Raw genomic sequence first — 19,057 nt, 5'->3', positions numbered from 1 at the left:
TTTATCACATGTCATATTTAACCATGTATCGCCCCCCTTACACAATGCTCCGATAAGGAACCTGTAAGGTATTGTGAATAAATAAATAAATAAATAAACAAATACCTTCGCGAGCATCGTCCGCAAGGAAAAGGCCGCTGCTTTGCTGGAGACAAGAGCGCAGCTACCGAATGAGGCGGTCACTATCTACACGCAGAGATGACGCGACTTTTCCGCCTGGCTGATGCTGCCATGCCTGAGGAAAAAAAGGTCCGCTTCCTTATGCGGGGAGTGAAACAAGACCTCTTTGCAGGATTGGTGGGACCCCACCGACAGCTGTCATCGAATTCGTAAAGGAGGCTACAACAATTGAATAATCGCTCGAGACTAGGGCGAAGCAATACAACCGCTCAACCCTGTCGACAGGCTACACCGAAGCGCACTTGCTAGGCACCGACGACCTACGGGAAACCATCAGAGCGATAGTGCGGGAGGAGCTGCGCAAGCTGTTGCCTTCAGCGCAGCCTCAAGTGGATTCGATCGCCGACATGGTCCGCGAGGAAATCCAACAGTCGCTGGGCACCCCCGATTCAGCGCAGCCCCAGCTGCAAGCAATCAACTATGCTGCTGCAGCCCGACGCAACGCCCCCGCTCCTCGTCCACGTCAAGACGCCGCGCCGCCGCAGCCGTTCTGCCGCCAGACACCGCCTCCGCCAGCACCACCAAGGCCCTACCGTCCTCCTGTCGCCCCGCGCTATGCCGCGCGCTACGCCCCAAGGAAGACCGACGTTTGGCGCGCCCCTGACAACCGCCCGCTCTGCTACCACTGCGGGGAGGCCGGCCACACGTACCGCCGCTGCCAGTACCGTCAGATAGGGCTACGCGGATTCGCCGTCAACGCGCCGTGCCCGTAGCCAGGCGAACGGCCTCGCGACAACGCCGACTACCTCACCGGAACACAGTGGCAAGAACGACGACCTTCCCGCTCGCCGTCGCTCGGCGCTACATGTCACCGCACCGCCGGCAGTACACTGGCCCAAACCGGGGCCGGTCGCCTAGCCTGTATCCGGAAAACTAAGGGCAGCAACCGATGGAGGTGCGGTTGCTGAACGACGAAGTGCTGAAGATCCTCCGCCGTTGACGACGACGCCGTGACGAAGTTCCGAGCCCCCGCCGCACGCCGAACGACGTCAAACTTTGCGACCGGAAGCAGACCTGACGACGGAACGCGGAAGCAGCGGTGCAAATCGACGTAGCCGTGACCCGACGCCGCGACGTAACCACAACGCAAAACGGACTAGCAACCTCGACGTTCTGATCGACGGCCACAACGTCCACGCTCTCGTCGATACTGGAGCCGACTATTCCGTCATCAGTGGGCCGTTCGCAGCAAAGTTGAAAGTTAGGACTGCTTCGGAAGGCCCCGAGATCCGGACCGCTGGAGGCCATCTGATAACGCCGATTGGTGTCTGCACGGCGAGAGTCACCATCAATAACCAGACTTATCCTGCGAGCTTTGTAATCCTACAAAACTGCTTCAGGGATGTGATACTTGGAATGGGCTTCCTAAGTGACCACGGCGCCGTCATCGACCTGAGGTCTGAGTCGATAACACTAACCTCAGACAAAGCGCTCCCGCCCCACGCGACGCCAGGGAACCATGCATTGAATGTGAGAGAAGAGCAGGTGACCGTTCCGCCGCGCTCCAGAGTCATCATTTCCATCGGAACTGAAAAACCTGCGAACCTTGAAGGCGTCGTCGAGGGCGATCTGCACCTACTCCTGAACCGTCAAAATTGCGTCGCACGAGGTATAGCAGAGCTGCGTGACTGTAAAGCAAAGGTAGTGCTGACAAACTTCAGCCACGAATATAGGCACCTCAACGTTGGTACGACGGTTGCCTACATCGACGAATGTGTAGCCGCCAGCGATGCTTTCGCCCGGTTCGATGCTGCCGAACCTGCTTCGACGAATAGAGGTCCCGAACCGGATTTTGACGTCAACCCGAGCCTTCCGAAGGTCAAGCAAGACTAGCTCAAAACCCTGCTCCTGCAATACAAGGACTGTTTCTCGTCGTCATCGCGGGTCCGAGAAGCGCCCCTTGCGAAGCACCGCATTATAACAGAAGAAAATTCTCGACCACTCCGTCAGAGCCCCTACAGAGTTCCGACTCGAGAGCGCGACGCGATATACAAGTCGACGAGATGCTACGCGACATCATCATCCAGCCGTTCAAGAGTCCATGGGCGTCACCCGTGGTGTTAGTGAAGAAGAAAAGAAGAAAGACGGGACACTGCGCTTCTGCGTTATCGGCACCTGAACAAAATCACGAAGAAGGACGTGCAGCCCCTCTCCCGGATAGACGACACCCTGGATCGACTTCGCAACGCGACGTACTTTTCGTCGATGGACCTCAAGACCGGCTATTGGCAGATCGAAGTAGACGAAAGAGACTGAGAAAAGACCGCTTTTATAACACCCGACGGCCTCTGAGTTCAACGTCATGCCTTTCGGTCTTCGCTTGACACCTGCGACGTTCCAGCGCGTCATGGACACCATACTGGCCGGATTGAAGTGGCAAACGTGCCTTGTGTATTTGGACGACGTCGTCGTGTTTTCCTCGACCTTCGACGAGCATCTCCGGCGGCTTGAGGCAGTACTTCTAGCAATCAAGACCTCTGGACTGACCCTGAAGCCAGAAAAGTGCCGATTCGCGTACGACGAGCTCTTGTTTCTGGGTCATGTGATCAGCAAGTCTGGAGTGCGCCCAGACCCGCGGAAATCAGCTGCCATCGCCGACTTCGCGCCACCCACCGACAAGAAGGCCGTGCGCCGATTTCTCGGCTTATGCGCCTATTACGGACGCTTCGTCATAACTTTTCACGGATCGCCGAACCACTGACGCTTCTCACGAAGACTAACGTGGAATTCAGTACGGAAACGGCGCAAGAGCAAGCCTTTCAAGAACTTAAACGACGCCTGCAGACGCCACCCATACTTGCGCATTTCGACGATTGCGCCCATACGGAAATACACACCGACGCAAGCAGCCTAGGACTCGGTGCCGCCCTTGTGCAAAAGACTGACGGGCTTGAAAGGGTTATCAGTTATGCTAGCCGGTCACTATCCAAGGCAGAAGCCAACTATTCCACAACAGAAAAGGAATGTCTTGCCATCCTCTGGGCTACGTCAAATTTTCGCCCCTACCTCTATGGCAGGCCCTTCAAAGTTGTCAGTGACCATCACGCCTTATGTTGGCAGCTAACTTGAAGGACCCTTGAGGTCGTCTCGCACGATGGAGTCTTAGGCTTCAAGAATTCGACATTACCGTCGTGTACAAGTCCGGACGAAAACACTCTGACGCCGCCTGCCTGTCTCGTGCCCCCGTCGACGCACCGCCGCAAGACGACGACGATGACTGCTTCCTCGGAACTATAAGTTCCGACGACTTCGCCGAAAGGCAACGAGCCGACGCGGAACTGGGGGGCCTTATGGAGTACCTAGAATGCAAGACTGCCGTTGTTCCGAAGGTATTCAAGCGACGACTGTCGTCGTTTTTCTTACGGAACGGCGTTCTCCTGAAGAAGAACTTCTCGCCACTTCGAACCAACTACCTTCTCGTCGTGCCCTCATCATTGCGACCAGAAGTCCTCCAGGCCAACACTACGACCCGACGGCTGGACACCTCGGCGTTTCCCGTACGTTCGCCAGAATACAGGAAAAATACTACTGGCCACGCCTTGCTGCCGACGTCGCCCACTACGTTAAGACTTGCCGAGGTTGCCAGCGACGGAAGACACCGCCGACTAGGCCAGCGGGACTTCTGCAGCCAATCGAACCACCTCACCGGCCGTTCCAGCAAATCGGGATGGACCTACTGGGGCAATTCCCGACGTCGACTTCCGGCAACAAGTGGATCGTCGTAGCAACTGACTACCTCCCCCGCTACGCCGACACAAAGGCCTTGCCCAAAGGCAGTCCCGTCGAGGTAGCCAAGTTCTTCGTGGAGAACATCGTCTTGCGTCATGGCGCCCCAGAGGTGATCATCACAGACAGAGGTATCGCCTTTACTGCGGACCTAACTGAGGCGATCTTCAAATACAGCGAGACGAGCCACGGCCGCACCACCGCCTACCACCCGCAGACCAATGGCCTCACCGAACGTCTAAATAAGACCATCGCCGACATGCTGGCCATGTACGTCGACGTTGAACACAAGACGTGGGACGCCGTCCTTCCGTACGTGACCTTCGCTTACAACACGGCTGTCCAAGAAACAACGCAGATGAAGCCGTACAAGTTGGTCTACGGAAGGAGCCCAGCGACGACGCTCGACGCCATGCTACCGAACGTCACCGACGAAGAAAACCTCGACGCCACCGCTTACCTACAACGTGCCTAAGAAGCTTAACAGCTCGCCCGCCTGCGCATCAAGACCCAGCACTACACCTACAGCCGTCCCTACAATCTTCAACGACGCTTCGTGGAATACCAAGCAAGGTGTCAGAGCGGGCTAGTTGGTATTCCATAATACTGAAACTTTAGCGCAAAACGAGCACGGCGGACAAAGAAACGACGAAGACAGGCGCTAGCGCCTGTCTTCGTCGTTGCTTTGTCCGCCGTGCTCGTTTTGCGCTAAAGTTTCAGTATTATGGAATACCAGCCCGGCGACCATGTTTGGGTCTGGACGCCGATACGCCGACGTGGGCTTAGCGAAAAACTCCTTCGGCGATACATCGGGCCATACAAAGTTCTTCGACGTCTCGGCGCTCTTGACTACGAGGTCATCCTGGGCGGCATTACGAACTCCCAGCGACGCCGCGCGCGACCTGAAGTCGTTCATGTCGTGCGCCTTAAGCCGTTTTTTGCGCGTTAGCGAACCTGGGGACTCTACTTTTTCCTTTGTTATTGTAATTTATTTATGTATGCACTTGTTTTTTTTTTCTCTTCTTTGTTCTTTCACAAGCATCGGGACGAAGCTTTTTCAGAGGGGGGCAATGCCACGCCCACTTCTTGTATTCGGGTTTGACCAGCAAGGACGGTTATCAACGCTTGACGCTGTCCGCGAAGCAGTGTTCGAGAAGCTTCGCGATTGTAGTAGATTGCGCGCCGCACGCGAATGTTCCAGCTTTGTCGAGAGATAACGCCGCCACCAGCGATATTGCTGGAAAGTTCCATAGCGCCTGTATAAAAGACTACGAGCTTGACCGCTTGTCAGTTGTTCAACGGCCGACGCCCAGTTCACCGCTATCAATGTACAGCGTGTATTGCTGTAGTCTGATTTTTCATTTCCCGGCCACAAGTTCGGCCAAATAAAGAGTTTCATCTTGACCACGCCAGCTGTTGTCTTCGTCGACGTCACGACCCCGTGACAATATTTATCTCTTTCTTATGGTGCATTCATACCGAAATTATAACAGCGACAATATTATCGATCTGCACTATGATGAACTAAAAGCACGAGAAACTGGCTTGACTAAGCATACCTTGATAGCAGTGGGCGCAGCCGAGAGCGTGACGTGAGGTCTGCAAGCCTCGTAACGCACTGCAGGGCTGCTGCACTTGAAAACATGTAGATGCAGCGGATGGAGCGTGGCCTCTCGGCAGGGTTGGTGTGACACACCTATCGTAATTCCTATGGCGTAGCGCACCACGACAGGGACAGAGAGGAGGGACGCACACACACAGCGCTAACAGTGACACACCCAGGTATGAGACGTAAGCTTATTCAGTGTGTACATAATGCGCACGGAGTGGTGGGATAAGACCTGAATAACGACAGCCTGACAGCAGTACATCGGCCAATAATCGTGTCGAACTGTGCTGGAACGAAACATGAAGCACTTTCTTGCTAAGCCTAACTACATAACAATTAAGCATAAACGTTTGTTAAAGCCTACTGGTGCACGGTGACGAACAGGGTAGTGGACAACTTCGCCGCAAAATTCGGCCACTGTGGAACGAATAGCTTGCATCTAGGCCACTTTGTGAGCTTGCGTGTTGAGCGTTTCCAAGGAAACATTAGATGCACGGAGTACCAGCAGCAGCATCGTCCGCAGCATTGTCCCCGTGCTTTCTTTTTCCGTACATCTAATATTTGCTGCAACCGCTCAACACACTTGAATTTCCTATTAAAAGCTTATACGCTGTAAAAGGACGACACACAAACAGGAGACGTGCAGACAAATTTGATTCCTACCATTTCTTAGTCGAGGTGCGCCAGGGCCGTTGCAGCACTCGCAATGGCCAGGAGACACCGCACCAGAACAACTGGCCACGGCGCTCCCTCTTGGTACACCTCGTGAAGGAACTCCATCCACGCCGGTGTGTTTCCGTTGTAGTAGATGTTTCGAATCGTGTTGGAATGCGCGAAGCGACGACACCTTCTTAGCGCATTCCAAGTGCCCACAGTGTCACTCGAAAACCGAGCGAGAAAACGACGAAGGCCACTGCAAAAGAAGTTGATGAGACAATTGTCACCCTGCGTATTAAAAGAAAGGGAGAAACACTTCCACGTTTTTATGCGCGTCAACTTCCATCTCTAAGCTGTACAAGCCAATACTCAGCGCTCAGATGCATTAAGCAGATTGCGCACAAACTACATCTCCCCGAACGAGACTGGCAGTGAATTTGTGTCCTTAGGCACCCTTCTATAAATATTTCCACCCACCTCAGGTTTCACAGATTCCCACGTTTTAATTGCAAATACCCCTGCTTTACGACATGTATCGTCGCAAAAAAGCTAGCGATTCACTTATTCAATCAGTCATCGATTTATTCACAATAGTTTATCAAATCGTGGAAGACAACGCCAAAGCATAAAATGAGCGAACATATTTTACCATTTATTCTTATTACCAATAAATAAAAATCTAGTCAAGTCTGTAGTCTGCTCTTTCGAAGCATATCTCATTTGAAATTATAGGCAGCACAAATAGTTCGACACATTCATAGGAGACGGCATGTAGGATAACCGCAAGTTCTGCTTGTTTATTCACACGCGAAAGCTATTAGGTACGGAAAAAATGGCACAAAAAGCACATGCAAAGACAGGTAAAAGATCAGTAACCACACAAGAATATGTCCAGCAAACCCTTCACTATTATAGAGCGATATTGAAAATACTCTATGGCAGTCACTTGCCTTCTTTAATACTGTTCTTTAATACCGCGAGGTCTTCTAGTGCCATTTCTACAACCGATAAATTTTGGTCTCCACAAAAGAGGTATCAGAGGTTACGTACCATTAAAAGGGATGCTAAGGTCTTCTTTATACTTGACAGATATTTGCTCGCTTCATGGTAAGGCATAGCATATAAGTGAATTATACAGCGCGTTTCAGCTAAAAAGCATCTATTATAAAAAAATAGGCATAGGCACTACGCGTCTCCAATTAGTGCAGTATTGTTCTGAGCCATATAGAGCACTTCAGAATATTGTTTTGAAATCGCTAAGATCGCTAATTAACAAACATTACCTAATGACTTTTGTATATAGTAACTCTAGAGCAAAACCTTCAATACAAAAGTTGTAGCTCTTGTTCGAAACATCGAATTTTTTTATCCATGCTAAGATGACTCCCCTGCTTAATTTTTTTCCGGCCTTTCTTTAAAGGGCGCGAACTTAAAAATACCACGTGACTGCCGCCAAACGCGCGGCGCTTTTAGTGCCCTCAAATGTAAGTTGAACAAATTATCAAAGGTTGATTCGTGCATGCAGATCGGTGGAACACGTTATCGGTGACTGCGGTGGACGTTAAGCGACAAAATGCGCATAACGTTTCAAGAACAACAACAAAAGATTCTTCAACGAAAAAGCGGTAGCCACGGAGCAAATGCTACATGAGACCGTAGGCAGCATTTGATGCAGTGTAGGGATTTTTTTCTTTTCCTTTCGTACAAATGAAGAAGCACATTTAAAGGGGCGAGGGTGACCGCGCGATGAAGGACCGAAATAAAAGATTCACTCACATGTGGCAGCCGCTCTTTCGTAGATTTTTTTTCTTTAGACGGCACGCCCCTATTATCATTTAGCGTCCATCCCAGTCATCGATAGCCTGTTCAATCGACCTTCGTGCGCGGAGCAGCCTTTCATAATTGTCCTGTCGTTTGCTGTGGGAGTGTGTACAGTTTCAACCCACACTGTGCACGACAGCGGCATCACCCTTGTTCCATCACCAGGGCGACAACTAGCTTCCTGCATGCGGCGCCTCTCCGCGATGCTCTGGCGGTCTTTCAAGCCGAAGCCAGCAACGGACTGATGCGAAACGCCTTTGTGTCGTTCCCCGATAAAAGCGTGCAGTACGCTTACAACGGCGCTATGCTGGCAGTACCGTACGCGATAGTCAGTGCGAGATAGCTTTATGAGATAGTCAATGCGGCGAGGTATCTTAGTGCCCGCGCCGCGTTCTCGTAGGCGGTCCCACACGAGGGGGCAGCGAACAGCGGTAGCGCGCCCTTGTTCTCTCCTGTTCAAAGCGTGCAGTAGGTTTGACGCTACGCCAACCGCACGGCCGAGCTGAAGGCGCTTATTGTCATGTCCTCCTTACAAACACTGACCTACAGGAAGCTCTGGAGGAGCTCGAAAAGTTGAATAAGCAGATCTACAAAAAGTCAGTTTCACCGCAAGGGAAGCAGTGAATGCGATAGCATGAAATTGTAATATTATGCGAAGTAAGCCTGCCAGCTAGCTAAAACTTGTAGATCCGTTCTCGTGTAACTACAAATCGCTGGTGTAGGAGAATACGGCTGCTCAAAGGAGAGAAGAGTTGAGATCAAAGCACTTGGAAGGGTACACGAGCCGTCTGTGATGCCAGCCGAGACAGCGCGCGCGCCAGTGATCGCGACCGCGCCTAAAAAGTCCACAGTTGCTGCTCGAGCGACCCCCCTCCCTCGCGTTCCTTCGTGCTCCTTCAAGACGGGCGGCGTGTTTCCTCACTGCAAGAGCAGCAATCAACGGCAGGCCTGGCATGAGGTGTTATGTTGCTGCATGCGCCCTCCGTGCAACGTAGATCGGTCGGCTCCTTTCATCTCTGCCTCAGTCGCGTTCGTTGCACTCGCTCGCGCACTTTTACCGAAGGGTAAAACATATGATGCGTGGGGGATGTTATCATTTGGGACTTTATACGGAACATGACTGCGATGCCGACGGCAACAACCTGTTCAGAATGTCCATTTAAGTGCCATCGCAATAAAACCAAAGCAGTAATCTGCTAAATTATATCACTGATCTGAGAGAGGTTTACTGCTATGTAATTGCAATTATTGTGCAATCATATTCTTTTCGTTGTTGTTTTTTAAATTTTTATGAAGTGAACCTAGTTTGAATGTACCTTTTTTTACAATTCTCATGTGTTTCTTACTCGGGCTAGACAGGTCGCATAGTATTTAAAGAGGTAGTATAGTTCATACCTGGCGATACATTCTCCAAAGGCTGCTTCTGTGCGACGTCTAATCCTAGGCCAATTTAATATGTACTTGTCTCCCCAAGTTGCTATAAATCTGTTTTTCAAGCTCCTGAGATGACAAAAATTTCCGCTAACTGTTCCATATCGCGGTTCATCTGCTCCAAAATTGAAATTTTGCTGCTCCAAAAACTGCTCCCAAATGAATTTCAACTCTGACCCCTGGTCATTGTTTCGCCTCGTGTGCAGCGGTTACGCACATCTTCGGCCGCGCGCAGCTAGACGTATTCCGCTCTTGTCGGCGCAGCAGGGCCTAAATTGAATGGCCCTCGTTTTGCATGCCTATCAGTGATGCCATTTCCCTGTTGCGTATACGGGGTTCAAAAATCGCACACTTCGCAATTGAGTGCTAAAAAAAATCCGGCAGATCCCACGCGCTGTGGGAATCGATGTAATGCGAAGCAGCCAGCAAAGAGCTGCATACATCGCTTTGTTAATTTTTGAGCCAAATGAAATCATTCATGCCGTGGCATCTAGTTCACCATATATCGCATGTTTGCCATGCACGCGTGCATGCACAATGTGGTATATACCATGCCAATGAAACGTATATTCTGGTATATACACTGCATGACCGGTCATTTATGTTCATCACGCACTCCTGTCATGCCATACCAATATTGGTATATATCCAGCTATCTAAACGGCCGGAAGCGCACTATAATCGTGTCATGTAAATCATACCGTACATGACATGCATAACATAATTCGCATGTTAGGACCTGTCATTTATGTTCGTCATACAGTCATATCGCACAATACAATTTTGGTGTATATCAAACGAGCGAAATGGCCGCGAGTCCACCATGAGCGCGGCATGTAAATCATGCCATACATGACATGGATGTCATGGTTTTCATGTTACCACCTGTCATTTATGTTCGTCATACATTCGCGTCACGCAATACCAATTTTGGTGTATACCAAGCGAGCGAAACGGCCGCGATAGGACAATGGGCGTGGCATGTAAATCATGCCGTAAATAATATGCAAATCATAATTTTCATGTTACCACCTGTCATATATGTTTCTCATACAGTCACGTTGCGCAATACCAATTTTGGTGTATATCAAGCGAGCGAAACGGCCGCGAGCGCATCATGAGCGTGGCATGTAAGTCATGTCGCACATGACTTGCCTCTCACGATTTTCATGTTACCACCTCTTATTTACGTTCGTCATACAGGCGCGTCGCGCAATACCAATTTTGGCGTATATCAAGCTAGTGAAACGTCCGCGAATGCACCATGAGCGTCGCATGTAAATCATGACGTGCATGTCATGGTCTTCATGTTACCGCCTATTATTCATGTTCTTGATAAATTCACATCGCGCAATACCAATTTTGGTGCATATGAATCTAGCGAAACGGCCGCGAGCGCACCATGAGCGTGCCATGTAAATCATGTCGCACATTACACGCATATCATGATTTTCATGTTACCACCTCTAATTTACGTTCGTCATACAGTCGCGTCATGCAATACCAATTTTGGTGTATATCAAGCCCACGAAACAGCCGCGAGTGCGTCATGAGCGTGGCATGTAAATTATGTCGTGCATGACACGCGTGTCATGATTTTCATGTTACCACGTGTCAATTATGTTCAAAATGTCGAAATGTCTCGTCATACCAGTTTTCGTATATATCCATTCATTTAAACGGCCGCGAGCGCCCCGAGACCATGCCATGTAAATCATGCCGCACATGACATGCGGGTCATGTGTTGGGACCAGTCATCATGTTTGTCATGAACTCGTGTCACGCCATACAAGTTTTGGTATATATGAAATTAACAGAATGGCCGCAAGAGCCCCAAGGTGGAAAAGGTGGAAGAAGTTTAGAATATAGAACAGCCGGCCCAGGAACGGGTGCTGTCTCTGTGTCTCGTTCATTACAATAAATTAGATTAGATTAGATTAGATAGATAGATAGATAGATAGATAGATAGATAGATAGATAGATAGATAGATAGATAGATAGATAGATAGATAGATAGATAGATAGATAGATAGTGACAGCGCTGTCTCACCTTCTATTTTGGCTGTTTGAGTTCATCGCTTTCGCTCGTTAGCGTCACTTTGTACCGTTTCGCTCAGTAAAAAAATAGGCCACGTTCACCTTCCCGCCGCATGCTTCGCATAACATCGACTTTCACGGTACGTGGGATCTGCCGAATTTTTTTTTGTTCGAGTTGGACAGGCTACGGCAGGCATAAGCACCTCCGCTGTTAAAAAGACGTCAGCTAACTTCATACCATACGGACGGCCTTCCCTGGAGAACATATATACAAGATTGTGGTCTAATTTTGAAATTATGACTGTCTGCGACAGTGTCACTTTGCTAGACGTAGAGTATGACGTGTTCAATTAAAATCAACTAATTGCCCGTGACGCCATCGTTGCCCTGGTCGATGGTATTTTCGTTGGTGGTTGTTGCCCTGGTCGTTGATGTCTGAGAACACAAGACTGTGCGCATTGTGCGAGCATAGAGCGCATAGAGAGTTCCGTGTGGCGGTTTTCGAGTGCGCTGGCTTCTACGCAGTAGAGCACTGCACGGGTCATGATTCTCGGCCAGGCTCCTGCACGGGCCTGGCACTTGTTTAAGCTCACTCGACGGAACCTGGCCCGCTGATTCAAGGTGAGACCCGTGCCCGATACGAACCCAAAAAATATTTCGCGTAGCCGGCTTTCCCGGCCCGAGCGCAGATCTTGCCCGACAGGAGCACTCATTTTCTGCTCGCACGACTTAGAGAAGATTGATGGAGTGAAATTGCTATACTGCTTGTTACAATGTTGGAATGTTTCGACGAGAAGTTTAACAGTGGTTTTGAAGATCTAGGAGAATATTGCCAACATACGTGGTTCAACAAACGTCAACCTATGAAAGCCTCAAATGCAACAGACAAAATAGAGCTGGCGGAGCTTTCGAAGTTAATCAATAGGCGTAAAGTAGCCGACATAAGAAAATATAATATGGAGAGAATTGAGCATGCTCTAAAGAACGGAAGAAGCCTCAAAGCTACGAAGACAAAACTGTGCATAGGCAAAAATCAGATGTATGCATTAAGGGACAAGGAAGGCAAGGTCACAAACAATATGGATATAATAGTTGAGGTAGCGGAAGAGTTCTACAGAGATCTGTACAGCGGCCGAGGCATTCAGGATGATAACGTAAGAAGGATTAATAGCGCAGAGGAATCTGACATCCCACCAGTATTGACAGGAGAAGTGAAGAAAGCCCTAAAGGGAATACAAAGAGGCAAAGCAGCTGGTGAGGATCAGGTAACATCAGACCTGTTGAAAGACGGTGGAGAGATTATGTTAGAGAAACTGGCCACCCTGTATACGAAGTGCCTCTCGACGGGGAGGATACCAGAATCTTCGAAGAATGCCAACATCATCTTGATCCATAAGAAAGGGGACGTCAAGGACCTGAAAAATTACAGGCCCATAAGCTTACTGTTCGTTGTCTACAAGCTATTTACAAAAGTAATTGCTAACAGAATTAATACGACATTAGAGTTCAATCAACCAAGGGACCAGGCAGGATTTCGTACAGGATTCTCAACAATAGACCATATTCATACTATCAATCAGGTGATAGAGAAATGCGCGGAATACAACCAACCCCTATACATAGCCTTCATAGATTACGAGAAGGCATTTGATTCGGTGGAGACATCAGCGGTCATGCAGGCACTGCGGAATCAAGGCATCGACGAAGCCTATATAAACATAATGGAAGAAATCTACAGCGGATCCACAGCCACTATAGTCCTCCATAAAGAAAGCGACAGAATCCCAATAAAGAAGGGCGTACGGCAGGGAGACACGATCTTTCCAATGTTATTCACCGCGTGTTTACAGGAGGTTTTCAGGGCCCTAGATTGGGAAGAGTTAGGGATAAGAGTTAATGGAGAGTATCTCAGTAACCTACGATTCGCTGATGACATTGCATTGATGAGTAACGCGGGAGACGAATTGCAGCTCATGATTACTGAACTGGATACGGAAAGTAGAAGAGTAGGTCTGAAAATTAATATGCATAAAACTAAAGTAATGTGGAACAATCTTGGCAGAGAACAGCGCTTTGCGATAGGTGGCGAGACACTGGAAGTTGTAAAGGAGTATGTCTACTTAGGACAGGTAGTAACCGCGGAGCCGAACCATGAGAGTGAAATAACTAGAAGAATAAGGATGGGTTGGGGCTCATTCGGCAAACATTATCAAATCATGAATGGTAATCTACCACTATCCCTGAAGAGGAAGGTATATAACAGCTGCATCTTACCGGTACTTACCTACGGAGCAGAAACCTGGAGACTTACAAAGAGGGTTCAACTTAAATTGAGGACGACGCAGCGAGCGATGGAAAGGAAAATGATAGGTGTAACCTTAAGAGACAGGAAGAGAGCAGAGTGGGTCAGGGAACAAACGGGCGTAAAGGACATCATAGTTGAAATCAAGAAGAAGAAATGGATATGGGCCGGGCACGTAGCACGTCGGCAAGATAACCGGTGGTCATTAAGGGTAACTGACTGGATTCCAAGTGATGGCAAACGCGCGATGGGGAGACAGAAAATTAGGTGGGTAGATGAGATTAAGAAGTTTGCAGGTGTAACGTGGCAGCAGAAAGCACAGGATCGGGTTGATTGGTGGAACAAGGGAGAGGCCTTTGCCCTGCAGTGGGCGTAGACAGGCTGATGATGACGTGGTTCTTCTGAAACGTTAAGGAAAAGTCAAGAAATTGTATTCCATCATTCTGAGTGAATTCCTTGGTGAAGTTCAGCCCTCCATTTAATTAAAATTGTTCGCTCCCTGATGGAACCACGGATTCAAAGTCATCACCACTACAGAAAATCAAGAAACCGTCCACGCAGCGAAAAACCTTAATATAATTACCTCAGGCATCCTCTAAACATTCGTCTATCTTGCTAAGTATAAATCGCTAAGAATCGGAGCAATCTTAGCACCAATGCAATAGACTGCACATAAACGTCTTCCTTTCAACCTTACAGGGTCGATTGAAATACATGGAAAGGATTTTCAAAAATGTTCCCGTGGACACACGGCATTCCTCACTGAAGGCCGCTTCATGCACTTCTTTAATTCATTCCTTAAGACAATTTAATGAAGCTTCATGCCCAAGGAGTATAAAAGGTTTACAATATCCATACTAAATGATTTACAACCACTGGGTTCTCCTCTGAGAGAAACTGAATTAGCGCCTGAAAACAAGGCATGTGTTAAGCAGTTCCTCAAGTAACTAGAAACAGCGAATTGTCATATGCCTTTCTCTGATAATTGCTCGAGGAGGAATTTCGTTTTTATATCGGAAGGCACACACACACGAAATACATAAAGCAAGAACGTACAACTAGGCGATAGTTTTACGTGGCGGTGACGTCGTCGCGGGCAGGTGAGACTCGACGTAGGAGACAAGGGGCCGCATGGGACACGCGCCGAGGTCTCGACAACATCAGGTCTCGACACCAGGCCTCGACAGCGCCACGTCTCGACGCCACCTTGACGCTTCCTCTTCGATAGACCTCTCGCCCTTTCTGACCGTTTGCTTGTGTGCCGCCTACAAGGAGACCGTAGAGTAGAGTAGAGTAGACCCTGGAATCTGTGGCTCATACCAACACTGGAGTATTGGCCAAGAACCGGTTAGTTTTTAAAGGCAAAATTGAAATTGAAGTTCAAACTTTGCTTAATTATTAAGAAAGAAGTATAAATGAATTAGAATTAAAATTCTACTAATAATAATATTATAGAGTAGAATTGAATCAATAAAACCGATAATTTGGGGGAAAAAAGAAAATATAAAAACGTGTTACAAGCTGACTCGCGTGCGCGAGCCCTTTTTTCTTCTCTTCCGATGCACGCGCTGTTTCTTTTTCCTCTGCTTCCAGCGATCGGCCACTCCGTCGTCTGCTCTCGCTGTCTCGCCTTTACGTGCGTCTTCATGCCTTCCTTATCCGAAATTACTGGCACGAGTTTGTTCTCCACACAATAATTAACCAAAGGCAGGGTAGGTTCAGGAGTGCTAAGTTGCTTATTAGATCCAATAATTCTAGCAATGCAGTCTGCAGTGCAATGCGAGCGCTCTTCTTCAGGACTACTCTAGTGATAGTGCCTGGCAGGCTGAAGACGTCTATATATTTTAGATTGGGTTTAAAGCAATAGTTTGGACCCAAGGCTAGGGTTTTGCAGTGACTATCGTCTAAGACAGCTCCTCTAAGGACTAGCAAGTTATTTGGTGGTGGAAAAAAATCACGCCATGTCCACGAAGTGAATGATGATTAAGGAGCTGGCTCAGCGAAGGTCGGGAAAACCCCTGAATCTTCCGTACATGTCCTCTACCATCATATGGAGACGTGACACACGTTGTTATATATACATATATACACAAGGTTTTATTCATTTAAATTTTGATGAACTATACACAATTTACAGTTATGTACACATTGATGAAGTATATGTACAAGAAAAGTCACAGTTTCGCCACAACGGCGAGGCAATGAATGCGATAGCAACAAATTAGAATTTGACGCGAAGAACGGAAAGCAGCTCGAAATTGCCAGTGCATCACTCGAACCCAACACGAAAAGAACGCACACAGGACGAGCGCGAACTATCATGTGTCACAGCTCGATAATTGAAGCGCACTGCTGAAACAAAGCAGGACGCACGAAACGAACGAACAGGTACACAAAAGACGAGCGCGAACTAAACGTCGCAGTTGTTACTTCTTTGTTTGAACAGCGCGCTCATTTCGCAAACGCGGCCGCTGCAGCGAGCGAAGTGACCTTCGTACGCTCTGTGACTCCAGCGCGGACATCGCGGGGAAAGCACAAGACATACATACAACCCCCCGCTCCACCCCCTTTCTTTCCTCGAGATAAGCGCACGAAGGCGACCACGCCCTGTAGGGCGAAGTGCGTCGGCGTTCGCACCATCTTCGCGCCATCTCGCTGGTGAGTAAGACGGCACGCTGAAGTAAATGGTATATATAAATAGCTCGCCGTTAGCATGCTGTAAGATGGTACTCGTCGTGGTCTAGCCGTCTAACGCCACGCGTTTCGGAGCGAGAGGTCGGCCATTCAATTCCGCGCGTCGGAGAGTACTTCAGAATAATTTTTCTTTGTGGCTTGCATATTATATATATATATATATATATATATATATATATATATATACGATGCATGACGGCGGCGACGGCGACGGTAAAAACCCGCCGAGACTCTCCATATAAAATATCTAAGAGCGCCTGATTCTCCACTGTCGACACTTGCAGACGCAACGCTCCTAATGTTCCTTCAATTTGAAAACTGCCCTCGAGACGCGCACAACAAAGTGGCACTAAAAATAGCTGTCCGACGTTCGCCTGGCTGTCGACCGCGTTCCCCGCTCGCCCTGTGAGAATTAACGGCCAGGCTAGGGGAAGACACGACGCGTGTAGCGTTTCTATTCGCGTTCCACGACGCTCTGAATGGATTGATGCAGGTTACGACGCTGGACTTCGCCCCAGCTTAAGAACCTAACGAGCAAACTCCTAATAGTAGTAAAAACAGTGGTGTCGTGGCTAGGCGGTCCACAAGAAGAAGGAACGCGGCAGCGGCGGACGACGCGGCCGGCGGGGACGCCGGCGAATCACGGGCACGAAGTGGAGCGGAGCGCCGAAGAAAGCAAACAAACTCTTCATCTGCTCGTCACACACTGGTCAAACTACCCTTAACGGGTCACTAAACCACCAACAGACGCTCGCCTGCTCCTCTTCGTGCCTTTGCTCTGTCGACAACAGCCGCCGTGACGTCACCTGTATGATTAGGTGACGTCGCGAGCAGGAGACGCTGTCAGTGGGCGAACAAGAGCCTGTTTTCTGCTGGCAGATGGGCACGCTTCTTGCGTTTCCATCTGGAACGCTGACGAAGGGCACTCGGAGAGGTGGACAGACGAGCCGACGAACGCAGCCTAGCGAAGGAAAGAGCGAAACGAGAAAGCGCGTGCAACTCCGCCAGCGTTCGCTGTAGTCTCGTGCACAACTGCAACGCCACAACTAAATTTCGACCTCTGGGTGGTTTAGGTACAGTGCTAGTACACTCTAGTTTAGGGGCCCTTTAACGGCGCCTACATAGCATCGGAAGCCGAGTGAGGCGCCACCCGGCAAAGCGATGATGAAACCGAAACTCGCGAACAAACATCACAACACCATCCCCTCTTGGGAAAAGACAGTTCCTAAACAACATCAACCTTGTGACTAAGGCACGAGACAGTTTAGCACGTACACCACACCTGGAGAATCACAAGCGTTCATTGTATACAACTATACTATAAGGTGTAAGAAATTCTGAACTATGGAAGCAGAGTACATCAAATAAGGATAATACACATTGACTGCACACATAGTCGCAGAATGCATAAGAAAAATCAGTTCTTTTACGGCTTACGAAACTGGGACACTGTACAAGGCACAAGAAAATTCACACCATGCACTGTATTGTGGCGCCGCAGATGGTGATGCTGAACAACTGAATGGCATCACGGCCAAGAAGAAATCGGCCACTTGGGCTTACGAAGAATGTTACCCGAGCCTTCATGCCGGAGTATGTAACGTTGGCCGTGAATTGGCCGAAGTGGTCAATGATCCCTTTTGAATAATGCTGCACAATGTTGGACGAGCGTGCCAATTGAATGCGAGGAAAATAATGCTGAAAGTCATCGGCGCTGATCAAAGAGACTGAGGCACTAATGTCCGACAAAAAAGACAGGGGCACATTGCCCACTGAAGCTACAATACATGGCTTGGAAGAAGTGTGGAGACCATCCACGTTTAACACAGTGACCGTATTGGTCTCACCTGTGCTCGAAGGAGCAGACGATGGGACTGCTTCAGGAATATTTGAAGGACGAGAGTTGCATACTGACAGAAAATGTCCAAGTTTCCCGCACGCCAAACAAGTGCGGTTCCAAACAGGACACTGTGGAAAGTTCGCTAGATGATGAACAGAACCGCATCATGCAATGTGGAGTGGAAACCGACAACTAAGAATGCTGCAGAGCTAGAAGCTCGCTGGCGGCCTTGAAAAGACGAATTTGGCGGCATGGAGTCGCCATCTTGTCGGCTTCCTCGCCCCCGCGAAGCGGACGGGCTGCCATGATGACCACCACGGAACAACTGTGCAGGCGGACTGCCATGTTGACCGCCGCGCCGAAACGAAGACGACGAGCCGCCATGTTGGCGCGTCCCGTGTCCTGTGGCCCCGCAGCAGAACGTTGCAGCATAGAATGCGGAGCGAACTGCTCCAACTGTGAGCGAACGAGCTCATCCTCCCGCGCGACGGAGATGGCTTCTGTTAAAGTAATAGAAGAGCCGTTTTGCAGAAGTCGGCAACGGACATTATGAGAAGATATGCCGGTGAAAACTTGATGCCGGATCATATCCCTCTCTAGTGCGCCGAACCCACACGACGCGGCGAGAGATCTCAGGCTTGAAATGAAATCGGCGACTGGCTCGCTCGGAAGCTGTCGTCGTTCTTGAAACTTCCAATGTGCGACGTAGTCACAAGAGGCGTCTTTAAAGTGTTCGTCGAATAAAGCGACGGCGTTCTGG

This window comes from Rhipicephalus sanguineus, chromosome 2 (assembly GCF_013339695.2).
Source record: "Rhipicephalus sanguineus isolate Rsan-2018 chromosome 2, BIME_Rsan_1.4, whole genome shotgun sequence".
NCBI lineage: Eukaryota > Metazoa > Arthropoda > Arachnida > Ixodida > Ixodidae > Rhipicephalus > Rhipicephalus sanguineus.
This window is presented reverse-complemented; position numbering follows the sequence as displayed.